The 14,786-nt window shown below is 45.7% G+C and overlaps 1 protein-coding gene across 3 annotated transcripts in view; it reads right to left on the bottom strand.

Annotated features, from left to right (window-relative positions):
- Window positions 1-14,786, bottom strand: part of ENTPD1 (ectonucleoside triphosphate diphosphohydrolase 1) — a 103,830-nt gene that overhangs the window by 62,088 nt on the left and 26,956 nt on the right. The window lies entirely within an intron of this gene.

Here is a 14,786-nt window from a genome sequence, read left to right as displayed (position 1 = left end):
GGCTGTTTCCCATTTTTGGGATTTGAGCAGCTTTGACAGGTATTTAACGGGTTTGCGCTGGGATTGTGTTGCACACAATTGGTTTTTGGGACAGCTGTGCTGCTTTCATGCGACAGAAATTGGGGGGCGTGCCATCGGACGATCCAACTGTTTCGGACTGAGTGCGGGATTTAACTTTCAAATTGTGATACACGGACAATGCACTTACATGAACCAGGAAGAAGAAGGTGAACTCCGGGGACCTGAGCGGGGAAGCGACACATGCAGGATATCGGACGCACGAACTTAGTGACTCCCCGCACAGCGCATTATACACGGACAATGCACTTACATGCACCAGGAAGAAGGTGAACTCCGGGGACCTGAGCGGGGAAGCGACACATGCAGGATATCGGGGGAACGATCTTAGTGACTCCCTGCACAGCGCATTATACACGGACAATGCACTTACATGCACCAGGAAGAAGAAGGTGAACTCCGGGGACCTGAGCGGGGAAGCGACACATGCAGGATATCAGGCGCAGGATCTTAGTGACTCCCCGCACAGCGCTTTACACACGGACAATGCACTTACATGCACCAGGAAGAAGAAGGTGAACTCCAGGGACCTGAGCGGGGAAGCGACACATGCAGGATATCAGGGGCACGATCTTAGTGACTCCCCGCACAGCGCATTATACACGGACAATGCACTTACATGCACCAGGAAGAAGGTGAACTCCGGGGACCTGAACGGGGAAGCGACACATGCAGGATATCGGGTGCAGGATCTTAGTGACTCCCCGCACAGTGCATTACACACGGACAATGCACTTACATGAACCAGGAAGAAGAAGGTGAACTCCGGGGACCTGAGCGGGGAAGTGACACATGCAGGATATCGGGCGCATGATCTTAGTGACTCCCCGCACAGTGCATTACACACGGACAATGCACTTACATGAACCAGGAAGAAGAAGGTGAACTCCGGGGACCTGAACGGGGAAGCGACACATGCAGGATATCGGGCGCATGATCTTAGTGACTCCCCGCACAGCGCATTATACACGGACAATGCACTTACATGCACCAGGAAGAAGAAGGTGAACTCCAGGGACCTGAGCAGGGAAGCGACACATGCAGGATATCGGGCGCAGGATCTTAGTGACTCCCCGCACAGCGCACTATACACGGACAATGCAAACTCCAAGGAACAGGTAAGTAAATGTGCCCCAATGTCGGAACCCTATTGAGCCTGTTTGGCAAGTGATTCACTACATAAAACAGTCTATTCTTAGGGATCAAGATGGGACGGGACAACTGTATAAAAAGCGCAATTTGTCTCCTCTAGCACAACAACATAAGGTGAGCAGGCTTTATACATCTACAAAAAAGGTATCACACAAAGGAGCGCTTTCATTGTCTTTATCCATTCACGAGCCAAATAGAACAGAATCTTGATGTACTACTATGAATAGAGGGCTATGAGTAGTAACAAAGATTCTGAAATTCACTAAAGGTTCAATGCAAAGTGTATAGATACATCTGTCAACACTTGACAGACACACTCTTATGTAGTAAGATTTTAATAAATAACTATTTTTTGCCTACTGAGCCACTAGAGGGAGCTCCTTCCTGTACCAGTCACTACTGATTTGACATTTAATTAAAAAGGTAATAAATGGTTACCGGTGAGCTCCCCCTAGTGGTGGCTGCCGTGAATCATATTTTTTTAAATCTAAATGTTACAAAATTTAAAGGAAACCTACCACAACGGATTTACCTATAAAGATCGGGTGGTAGGTGCCTCTATTGGACGTGAGGAGAGACCTTTTAAGGGCTAATCCTCACGTCCCCACAATCTTTTTATAACTTTTATTTCCCTAATATGCCAATTTTCTAAAGAGGCTCCTGGGGGTGGAGTAGCCGGAGCTGAGGCTACACGACACGCCTACTCCACGCCCCCAGTAGCCTCTTTGACCCTCCTACCAGATATCTTCGGTAGCCCTCGTCCATGAAGCCTGGCGTCTTCGTATTCGCATGCCCAGGTGACAGGCTTCGCGGACGAGGGCGCGCAGCTCCTCATAGCTGCGCACCGAAGATATCTAGTAGGAGGGTCAAAGAAGCTACTGGGGCGTGGAGTAGGTGCATCGTGTAGCCTCAGCTCCGGCTACTCCACGCCCCAGTAGCCTCTTTAAAAAATCTGCATATTAGGGAAATAAAAGTTATAAAAAGATTGCAGGGACGTGAGGATTAGCCCTTAAAAGAACTATCCTCACATCCAATAGATGCACCTAGCACCCAATCTACCTTTATAGGTGGATCCATGGTGATAGGTTTCCTTCAAGGGATTCAAACATTGTAAAGAAGAAATAGGAAATCTCGTTGAGAATGTCTTTTGCTGCAGCTCCACCATATGGCAAAATTAAAGAAAATCTACCATCATACATCCAGGCACTGTGACTGTGGTAATCTTCTTATATTTGTTACCCATGGCCTTCATCCTTCTGAAATCAATTATGTTTATGATCCTGGGGGTGTTACCAAAACCCTTCCATTCTGCAGATTCACAGACTGTTACACTGTGCAGGAGCACTTCCCCGTTCCCTAGGTTTGCTGCAGGGATATTCCTCTGCTGCATTTTTCCTACTGGAAAAAGGGGTCTAAGTGCTTTATAGCTGCAGGACCAATAATAGTGCTGAAGGAGTATATGATGCAGCCATCTAATGTGCAGCCATCCCCAGACATTCCCAAAGGTGGGCCCCGCATCTGTCAGATGGTTATGACGTACCCTACACAATTATTTTACAACAACAACTATTCACCCCAGTCAGGCACCTCTAGGGAATGGCTTCATACGCCTGTCTGGATCCATATTATGACTCATTAGCAGTGAATAAATTTAATCCCAATTCGTTCTAACATACAACTAGGGATAGGTAGATCTTGCTTAAAGGAAAGCTACCACCAGAATGAAGGCTTGTACACAAAGCGCACTTACGCACTGCCGTGTGCCCCCTTTGGCACTCTGGATCTTCTCTTCTTTTAGCTTCTTATGCCCTTGTTCTTAAAAAAAGGTTTAAAAAAATATGCAAATGAGCCTGAGGGGCTCCAGTCTCCTGGAACATTTATGGAGCCCAGAGCCCCTCAGGCTCATTTGAATAATTTTTAAAGCCTTTTTTGCAAAAGCAAGGGCATAATAAGCTAAAAGAGATTGGATCCTGACAGACGTGACTCAAACCAGTATGGCGGTGTGTTGGGTTTACAATCCTTGCTCCAGGTGGTAGGATTAAAATTTAAAATATTGCCTATTTCCCAAAATTAAAAATGTTACTAAACCTGCAATTTGAAGCAATTTTTTAAAATGTCAGAATGCATAGTGTAGGTGATAATAGTAAACTCTGTAATATACTTCATTAAGTAAAGTAACTTTTTTTCTGCTTCTTTTTCCAGCAGTGAGCAGTTTATCTGGAATCCTTATCGCTGTCCACCCCAGACAGATAAGGAGGCAACATGGAGTCCTTCTTGCCCATTAGCATAACTATAAAAGTTGATTTTGGAAGGCAGGACGCCATGGATAACACATATAAGCAGATCCCACAGTCCCGGTGCCTGGATCTATAAGTAATGTCCCTGGTTTATCAGGATGGATTGTGATTAAACTAATTTTTTATTAATTTTTTTATTTTTTTTTTGCATTACTATACAAGCTAAATGCGCCAGTGACTGCAACAGTGGATGATGTTCTATAAAATTCCAATCCTCCTCGGCAGCCAGTCAACTTGACTTCCTTGTCCACTGATTGGAGCTAGATCAGGATGCCCTATGTCACTATAAGTGGTTATAACCTTCGAACGCTTTACCATATATATTAAAATGGGAATTATAGTTCTACTATTGTACATAAGGCATCATTGTAAACTTTAACCCCTTATTATGTTGTTTCTAATTTAGTATTTAATTCGGAGATTGTTTTCTCGTCACACATTGTACTTAGTGGAAAAATTTGGATAATATCTTTTTGTGTTTAATTATGTAAAAAAATGGAAATTTGGCAAAAATTTTGAAAAAATTTCAATTTTCCAAAGTTCTAAATTCTTTGCTTTTCAGGTAGATAGTCATAGACCAAAATAACTTCATAACTAACATTTCCCGAACGTCTGCTTTATATTGCCGTTGGCTTTTCAAGCATCTTTTCATTTTTCTAAGATTTTATGGGGCTTAGAATTTTGGGTTAAATTTTTCAAATTTTTACAGGCACCAGCTCAGTTTTTAAAGGACTTTGAGAGACTTAAATAAAAGTAAGACCCCATAAATCACCCTATTGTAGGAATTACACCCCTCAATGTGTGGAACCAAATTTTAGTTTGTTAGGCATTTAGGTGTTTAACAGAGGTTGGTGGAGATGGAATTTACAATTTGTAATTTTTTTGGACAATACATTAACTTGGGCCCAAAAATTAAACAGTCACAATGGATTAAATGACGAAAAGTTTGATACCCAATTTCTCCAGAGTATGAGGATGCCCCATATGTGTTGGTATACTGCTGTATGGGCGCACGGCCGGGCACAGAATGGATGGAGCTCCATTCAGAGCAGATTATAAAATGTTTATATTTTTTGTTCTGTGGACGTATGGGGGATTACTTTTTCCAGTATGAGATCCACTTTTTAGGGACATCATTTTAGGGGATTTCAATAGCTAATTGATGAGACTTTCTTGTTGGTGGGTAAGAAAATAATTAATTCTGGTTTAGGATTTTTAGTTGTTTTTTCTTGGCCGTTCTCCATATCATAAAATTAATATTTTATCTTTATTGTATAGTTCACCATGATTACGGCGATACCCCATTCATATAGCTTTTTTTTTAAGGTTGACTTGTTTTACGGAATATGGAACTCATTGGGGCACATTTACTTACCTGTCCTGTCACAATCCCCAAAAGTGCATTGTCCGTCCGGTATGCCCTGTGCCGCGATCGTGCGCCCGATATCCTGCATGTGTCGCTTCCCCGCTCAGGTCCCTGGAGTTCACCTTCTTCTCCCTGGGCGTGCATGTAAGTGCTTGATCTTGTGACACAATTTGAATCTTAAATCCCGCGTTCAGTCCGATTTCTGTTGCATGAAAATCGGCGCAGCTGTGCCAAAATACTATCCCCAGTTAAATACCAGTCGAAAGTGGTGCATGTAAGTGCATTGTCTGTGTATAATGTGCTGTGCAGGGAGTCACTAAGATCATGCGTCTGATATCCTTCATGTGTCGCTTCCCTGCTCAGGTCCCCGGAGTTCCCCTTCTTCTTCCTGGTGCATGTAAGTGCATTGTCTGTGTATAATGCGCTGTGCGGGGAGTCACTAAGATCATGCACCCGATATCCTGCATGTGTCACTTCCCCGCTCAGGTCCCCGGAGTTCACCTTCTTCTTCCTGGTGCATGTAAGTGCATTGTCTGTGTATAATGTGCTGTGCAGGGAGTCACTAAGATCATGCGTCTGATATCCTTCATGTGTCGCTTCCCTGCTCAGGTCCCCGGAGTTCCCCTTCTTCTTCCTGGTGCATGCAAGTACATTGTCCGTGTATAATGCGCTGTGCGGGGAGTCACTAAGATCCTGCGCCCGATATCCTGCATGTGTCGCTTCCCCGCTCAGGTCCCCGGAGTTCACCTTCTTCTTCCTAGTGCATGTAAGTGCATTGTCTGTGTATAATGCGCTGTGCGGGGAGTCACTAAGATCATGCACCCGATATCCTGCATGTGTCACTTCCCCGCTCAGGTCCCCGGAGTTCACCTTCTTCTTCCTGGTGCATGTAAGTGCATTGTCCGTGTATAATGCGCTGTGCGGGGAGTCACTAAGATCCTGCGCCCGATATCCTGCATGTGTCACTTCCCCGCTCAGGTCCCCGGAGTTCACCTTCTTCCTGGTGCATGTAAGTGCATTGTCCGTGTATAATGCGCTGTGCGGGGAGTCACTAAGATTGTGCGCCCGATATCCTGCATGTGTCGCTTCCCCGCTCAGGTCCCCGGAGTTCACCTTCTTCTTCCTGGTGCATGTAAGTGCATTGTCCGTGTATAATGCGCTGTGCGGGGAGTCACTAAGATCCTGCGCCCGATATCCTGCATGTGTCGCTTCCCCGCTCAGGTCCCTGGAGTTCACCTTCTTCTTCCTGGTGCATGTAAGTGCATTGTCCGTGTATAATGCGCTGTGCGGGGAGTCACTAAGATCATGCGCCCAATATCCTGCATGTGTCACTTCCCCGCTCAGGTCCCCGGAGTTCACCTTCTTCTTCCTGGTGCATGTAAGTGCATTGTCTGTGTATAATGCGCTGTGCGGGGAGTCACTAAGATCGTGCGCCCGATATCCTGCATGTGTCGCTTCCCCGCTCAGGTCCCTGGAGTTCACCTTCTTCTTCCTGGTGCATGTAAGTGCATTGTCCGTGTATAATGCGCTGTGCGGGGAGTCACTAAGATCCTGCCCCCGATATCCTGCATATTTCGCTTCCCCGCTCAGGTCCCCAGAGTTCACCTTCTTCTTCCTGGTGCATGTAAGTGCATTGTCGGTGTATAATGCGCTGTGCGGGTAGTCACTAAGATTGTGCGCCCGATATCCTGCATGTGTCACTTCCCCGATCAGGTCCCCGGAGTTCACCTTCTTCTTCCTGGTGCATGTAAGTGCATTGTCCTGTATAATGTGCTGTGCGGGGAGTCACTAAGATCGTGCACCCGATATCCTGCATGTGTCGCTTCCCCGCTCAGGTCCCCGGAGTTCACCTTCTTTTTCCTGGTGCATGTAAGTGCATTGTCCTGTATAATGTGCTGTGCGGGGAGTCACTAAGATCGTGCGCCCAATATCCTGCATGTGTCGCTTCCCCGCTCAGGTCCCCGGAGTTCATCTTCTTCTTCCTGGTGCATGTAAGTGCATTGTCCATGTATAGTGCGCTGTGCGGGGAGTCACTAAGATCATGCGCCCGATATCCTGCATGTGTCGCTTCCCCGCTCAGGTCCCCGGAGTTCACCTTCTTCTTCCTGGTGCATGTAAGTGCATTGTCCGTGTATAATGCGCTGTGCGGGGAGTCACTAAGATCCTGCCCCCGATATCCTGCATATGTCGCTTCCCCGCTCAGGTCCCCAGAGTTCACCTTCTTCTTCCTGGTGCATGTAAGTGCATTGTCCGTGTATAATGTGCTGTGCGGGGAGTCACTAAGATCGTGCGCCCAATATCCTGCATGTGTCGCTTCCCCGCTCAGGTCCCCGGAGTTCATCTTCTTCTTCCTGGTGCATGTAAGTGCATTGTCCGTGTATAATGCGCTGTGCGGGGAGTCACTAAGATCATGGGCCTGATATCCTGCATGTGTCGCTTCCCTGCTCAGGTCCCCGGAGTTCACTTTCTTCTTCCTGGTGCATGTAAGTGCATTGTCCGTGTATAATGCGCTGTGCGGGGAGTCACTAAGATCCAGCGCCCGATATCCTGCATGTGTCGCTTCCCCGCTCAGGTCCCCGGAGTTCACCTTCTTCTTCCTGGTGCATGTAAGTGCATTGTCCGTGTATAATGTCCTGTGCGGGGAGTCACTAAGATCGTTCCCCAATATCCTGCATGTGTCGCTTCCCCACTCAGGTCCCCGGAGTTCACCTTCTTCTAACTGGTGCATGTAAGTGCTTGATTTTGCGACAATTTGAATCTGAAATCCCGCTCTCAGTCCGAGTTCTGTTGCCAAAAATACGATCCCCAGTTAAATACCTGTCCCAACAAAAACGTCGGAATATCCAACGAAAGTGCGTTAGTGGACCCTTAGTAAATAAGCCCCATTTTGTGAGAAATTTGCTTGTTTTGCATCGCCGTGTATTAAGAGGCAGAACATTTACTTTTTTTTTTATATACAGAGATGTTTTTTGCAGGACAAGCTGTACTTTTTATTGGTATCATGTTGGGATAAATGTTACTTTTTGATAACTTTTTATCCTTTTTTTTTGGATGTGAAAATATCGTAATTTTTTTCTGATTGCTCGTAGGCAGTTAGAGATCACATGAACCTCCATCTGTGAATATGGCCTATAAGAAATGTGTCAGTTCAGTACTGACCTACATTAAGTGCAATATTAACTGTATGCAAATATGTGTCAATAGCTCTCCCTAGTGGCAGCTGTATGTAACTATAATTTTGAAATGTATCACCCAAAACATATACATATATATTTTTGCAATATACTTTCAGTATCAATTCTTCACAGTTTTCTAGATCTCTGCTTTCTTTCATTCTAAAGCTTCATTGTTTACTGCCTATGGAAATAAATACGGTGCAGGTGCAGGGCTCGTTATATCCCTGGTCACGTGATGTCAGACAGGTGCACGGCTCATTATATCCCTGGTCATGTGATGTCACACAGGTGCACGGCTCGTTATATCCCTGGTCATGTGATGTCACACAGGTGCACGGCTCATTATATCCCTGGTCATGTGATGTCACACAGGTGCACGGCTCGTTATATATCCCTGGTCACGTGATGTCAGACAGGTGCACGGCTCATTATATCCCTGGTCATGTGATGTCACACAGGTGCACGGCTCGTTATATCCCTGGTCACGTGATGTCAGACAGGTGCACGGCTCATTATATCCCTGGTCATGTGATGTCACACAGGTGCACGGCTTGTTATATCCCTGGTCATGTGATATCACACAGGTGCACGGCTCGTTATATCCCTGGTCACGTGATGTCAGACAGGTGCACGGCTCATTATATCCCTGATCATGTGATGTCACACAGGTGCACGGCTCATTATATCCCTGATCATTTGATGTCACACAGGTGCATGACTCGTTATATCCCTGGTCATGTGATGTCACACAGGTGCACGGCTCTTTATATCTCTGATCATGTGATGTCACACAGGTGCACGGCTTGTTATATCCCTGGTCATGTGATGTCACACAGATGCACGGCTCGTTATATCCCTGGTCATGTGATGTCACACAGGTGCACGGCTCGTTATATATCCCCGGTCACGTGATGTCACACAGGTGCACGGCTCATTATATCCCTGATCATGTGATGTCACACAGGTGCACGGCTCATTATATCCATGACCATGTGATGTCACACAGGTGCACAGCTCGTTATATCCCTGTTCATGTGATGTCACACAGATGCACGGCTCGTTATATCCCTGGTCATGTGATGTCACACAGGTGCACGGCTCATTATATCTCTGATCATGTGATGTCACACAGGTGCACGGCTTGTTATATCCCTGGTCATGTGATGTCACACAGGTGCACGGCTCATTATATCTCTGGCCATGTGATGCCCCACAGGTGCACGGCTCCTTATATCACAGACAGTAATCAGAGCTGTGTAACATTAGGAGCTGTGCACCTGTGTGACATCACATGACCAGGGACCGGTGTTTAACCCCAGGAAGTAGAAGCTTCCTATTAGAATGACAGCAAGCAGAGATCTAGAAAACCAGGAGGAATTGATACATAAAGTATATTGGAAAACTGTACAACTTTTCATTACGCAAACAATATCGATTATTTGCTGAAAGTGGACGACCCCTTTAAACTTAAAATAAAACTGATACGATCTGTTTGGCCGCTAAACGGATTAGTGCTCAGAGCAACTTATTATATGCAACATCATGCTATGAATTATATGAAAATATACAATTAATATTCATGTAGACAATGGAACTGTGATCCTCCAGCATGAATACTAAGCTTACTAATCCATTACCATAACATGAGTAATGCGATCTGTTCCATTTCATTCACAAATACGTAAAAAATGCGACGCCGCTCCTTAATGATATGCAAGAGCCGGTGACATCTCCATGAAAGGAGTTTTCATTCTCAGGACTTTGTGCCAGGGAACCAATCCATCTGTGTGGCTACAATATCGTCAGCGGGTCCCCTCCTTTGTGAAGGGTGTGGGTGGAGAAGACGGGGCTCCCGGTGTTATGGAGATAAACTTAATCTGCTCCCTCACGTGGGTGTCTGTATGGTAGATACAAGCAGAAGGCGAGGAAACTTGCTGGCAACGTGACAGCCCCTAACACATGAATTTTAAGAGCTTAGCAGAGGAGAGAAGGAAGAAAAAGTGCCGATTATAAGACGCTGTGACGCTGCCGAGACTCTGCAGTCATTGCTGGTGACCGTCATAAGATGTCTCACTGTCAGCAGAAGCAGCAGATGTCTATGGAACAGCTTGACCGTCCTCCAAGATGTTTCATTGAGAAAACTATACAATGTTACCCGAGCACCCCTTAGCTTCACCAATATGTGTTCCCCCCATTCCCGCCAAGTTCATGGCGCCTGGGCCCGCCTACCGATCCCCTGATGCCACAATCGTTGGGCGGGACCAAGCTGTACTGAACACTGAGCAGGCGGCGGAGCCGAGAGACGCCCAGGTGACGTAGTTCGGGCCGCCTACGTCTCATGGGAACATTTTTAAAATGATTTTTAAATAAATGCTGATGTACCTGGATACCCCATATATACTCAAGTATAAGCCGACCCAAGTATAAGCCGAGGCCCCTAATTTTACCACCAAAAAAAACCTATTGACTCATGCATTGGTCACAGTCTCCCAGTATATAGCCAGCCAGCCCCCTCTAGTAGCCAGCCAGCCCCCTCTAGTAGCCAGCCAGCCCCCTCTAGTAGCCAGCCAGCCCCCTCTAGTAGCTAATATAAAGGAAAAAGAAAAAACAAGGACAAAAACAAGAGGACGGCGCCTCGTGTATTATTGTGGCTTAGAAGATGAAAATAACCTTGTATCAGCGAGATACGTATGTTGGGGAAGGGTATAGGCTATACCCCCCTAAAAACATGCTCACCTTGGGTTAGTAAAATCAGGCATATATATATCCTCCCAAGCTGCTCTTCAGCTTACTGGTGTTGTCCCTTGGAAGGGTCTCAACCAGTATTCGGAAATGTGCAAGAAGGTTTCAGAAAACCGAGAAAAAGTAGCTTGCACGGCGCTGATTAAGGGAGAGGGTCGTCAAGTCGATTAATCTCCCTTAATCAGCGCCGTGCCAGCTACTTTTTCTCGGTTTTCTGAAACCTTCTTGCACCCTTTAGTAGCTGGCACAAAAAAATAAAAGTACTCACTCTCCGGCGCTCCCGATGCTCGGCATGGCTCCTCTTCTGTCTTCTCTGCGATGTTTCCGTCACCGCAGCTCCTCTTCTCTCTTTTGTCTGCTGCAACAGCTGACAGAGCTGCGGCCATGCGCTTGGTCTGGCGCATACTGTGATGTCATTAGTGGCGACACCACCGCATCATAGTGTACGCCGGCAGGCAGAGCGCATGGCCGCGTCTCTGCTGGCTGTTACAGCGGACAGAAGAAAGAAAAGGAGGCACGGTGACGCAAACATTGCAGAGAGAAGCTGAGCCGCGCCGAGCATCGGGGGCGCCGGAAAATGAGTATGCAAGTTCCCTTTTTTTTGACTCGTGTATAAGCCGAGGAGAAGTTTTTCAGCACATTTTTTTGTGCTGAAAAACTCGGCTTATACACGAGTGTATAGTGTAACAAAAGCAAGATCATCCTAGCAGTAAATTTGATGGTAGATGTTCTTTAATTCTGCACTACCTACTATAGCACTGCGCTTATAGGCAAGAATGTAGGCCGCAATAACAGGGAGAGTTTTTATCTTCATTGCTTTTCTAACAAAGGTTGTGACCCGAGCAGGACCACCACGAACTGCAGACTTCAGTGCATTTTTGCTGACCGATAAGGGAAACTTAGCAACAGACATTTCTCAAGGGAGGAGAGAGATGTGTATATACAGAGCAATGGAAAAGGCTGGAAATTATAGCCCATATTTCCAAGGAAATGATCCAAACCTGAGATAATTGCGATGAGGTCAATTGGGATAAGATCTAACACGAAAATGACGAGTCCAGGAGTGAATTCTTCATAGACAGGATCCATATAGAAGAGAGTGGGATGATTACAAAAATGCAGATAATTCAGGGGTCAAGCAGATCCCCTGCGGTCAGCTCCGACACTCTGAACACTTTTTAAAACGCAAGCTTTAAACGGGTGTGGCATCACCCTCCGATGCAGGTAACACTGGGTGGTCAATGCTGAACTAGTTTGTCTGTTGTGGATAGAGACAAAGTTTTGCTGGCAGCAGGAGGAGAAAAGCGGAGAACGATACAAGCACCAGACAGACAAATACTTCACTATTCACCCCTCGACATATGGTGGCAGCGGTAGGGCAGTCGTTTGTACTGGACTTAGTACAGTTTACCCCTCAGCTGATGGCAGGACGTACCAGGAGGTGAGACGCAGTCTGCTAGACAAGCGCAGCGCACTAAAGCCTCTACACCTCCCAAACTGGCAGAAGGATCTCACCAAACAGCAAAAGCAATCCCCGTGTTGGAGATGGAAAGCGCCCAGACAGAGGAAAGCAGAGCTGTGATTCCAGAGCCTGTGTCCTGTATAAGAAGTGGATGACACTAGAAAGAGGATGCTCCATTCCCTGTAGAGTCGTCTCATCATGTTACTGCATAACCACTGCCAATCACCTTTCCAGGGTTGATGTGGTAAAAGTATGAGATATAGCCATAACATATTGGGGCAGATTTACTTACCCGCTCCATTCGCGATCCAGCGGCGCGTTCTCTGCGGTGGATTCGGGTCTTCCGGCGACTCACTAAGGTAGTTCCTCCGACGTCCACCAGGTGGCGCTGCTGCGCTGAAGTCCGCCGAGGCCCGCCGGAATGCACTGAAGTTCACCGGCCTATTCCTGGTGAAGGTAAGCGCGAGTCCTGCGACACTTTTTTTTTTTTAATGCGGCGGTTTTTCTGAATCCGTCGGGTTTTCGTTCAGCCACGCCCCCTGATTTCCGTCGCGCGCATGCCGGTGCCGATGCGCCACAATCCGATCACGTGCGCCAAAATCCTGGGGCAATACAGGGAAAAATCGGCGCATATCGGAAATATTCCGGTAACACGTTAGGAAAACACGAATCGGGGCCTTAGTAAATGACCCCCACTGTTTCAAGTCCTCTTCCCTCTGACAACTGCATTTACATCCACAGAAAAGCCAGCAATAAACTTACCCTGAGTACAAAGCCTCTTTTGCAAATGTGGTTCTGGCTGTGCACCAGGGGGGCCTGAAGTTCAAAAGACTGAAGGGAAGTCTTATGTGTACAGAAAGTGTGTCCATTTACAAACTAACCAAAGCACATGTCCTGGGCCAGGAATCAAAGGAATACGCTTGGTAGTGGTTTAGTTTCCTCCAAAAGTGAAACAATGGAAAATCATATATATTTACTAACTTAAGCATAATCTTTAGTTTAGTTACAAAATAGGATAAGAGAGGCTAGCCCCATCAGCCTTGAGAATCATGAGTAGGTGGGACTCCAGGAGCTCCTATAAATCACATAACACCCCTGGAATGGGGTGAAAGGTAACAAGGTGCCCAGTGGATTGGAGGTATTGACACAATTGTTCCACCATTCTATCCAGAGTTATGGCGTTTACTAACAACTCACCTAAAAATGTGTCTCACTTAGGGGTGGTGTATTTCATTAGCATGTGAAAAACCCATTCTTAGTGATGTGACAAGATGGGAGTTGGGAGGAAGATCCATTATGGAGAAATGCTAATGTCCATTGCCAGTCATCATGAGACTCCAAACACCACCTGGAAGGCTGAACAAAATAATTCTTAAATAGGGTCTCACAGCACGGATATCTGCTATTATTCATTAGTAAGGCTATTAGTTTGTATCCCATTTATTTTCATAACTGATTTGCTTATGTATCATATGTATATTGTTTTATAACTGTTTTTATCTGACAATTGTATGTTTTTTTATGTTTGCACTGTACTTTTGTATATAAAATTTAAAAAAATTAATAAATCTCTGCTTGTAGCCTTAGATATTCTAAGTTTCTGAAAAGATAGCGCTACCTGGATTAATTCTTTAGTAATCATAAAGATAATTGCATAATTATAAATCTATAATTTGGGTTTCTAAATTGTTGAGGGATTAATGTAGTCTGGTGGTTATTTGCCTAATTAATATTAATAATTAATTTAAAAGGTACGGTAGGTGGTGGCAGCAAGGAAATTAAGTGAGCATCAGGGCTTGGAGAGTAAAGTTTAGAGCAAAGCCGCCATCTTGCATAGGTGAACAGGGATTTATGTGCCAAATTTGAGGCTCTTTAGCATTGGCGCACCCCGTGGAATCACTCAACAGTTGGAGTTTATCAAAGTTACATTGTTTTCTGCCTACTGCAGGTTTCAAGGAAAGGTGCTTTGTAAATTGTTTCCAAGAACTGCAGAAAGATAATCTTGTGTCATGCTCCATTCCTCAGATCCGGCTCTAACCATGACACAGTAGTTTACCCTACGTGTCCCTTTAACGTTGGCGAGAGCTGATAAAACTCGCTTCGCTTGAATTGTATTTTACTTCATCTAAACTTGCGGTTATTAGAACATGAAAGTTACCAGACTTGGAAACGAGGCGTGCCTATTTATTTGTCAGCTCTGACAAAATGAAACACAATTATGGCATTGTTCCGACTATGACGGCATGCTCAACTCACGTTGCTTTCTGGCATGGTTCCTCATGGAGAAGGATATAATTAATGATAATTAATACTTTGTATATGTTACATTATTGTCATTATAAAATGATAAGAGGAACCAGATAAAGCTGGACTATTAACCCCTTCCCGACATTTGACGTAATAGTACTGCATCGCGGGAGGTGCGTTCCCGCAAATTGCAGTACTATTACGTCATGCTTCTGGCACCGGCGCCAGAAGCTGCAGGTGTCGGCTATATATTATAGCTGACACCT

Source organism: Engystomops pustulosus, chromosome 11 (assembly GCF_040894005.1).
Source record: "Engystomops pustulosus chromosome 11, aEngPut4.maternal, whole genome shotgun sequence".
In the NCBI taxonomy this organism is placed as follows: domain Eukaryota; kingdom Metazoa; phylum Chordata; class Amphibia; order Anura; family Leptodactylidae; genus Engystomops; species Engystomops pustulosus.
This window is presented reverse-complemented; position numbering and strand designations above follow the sequence as displayed.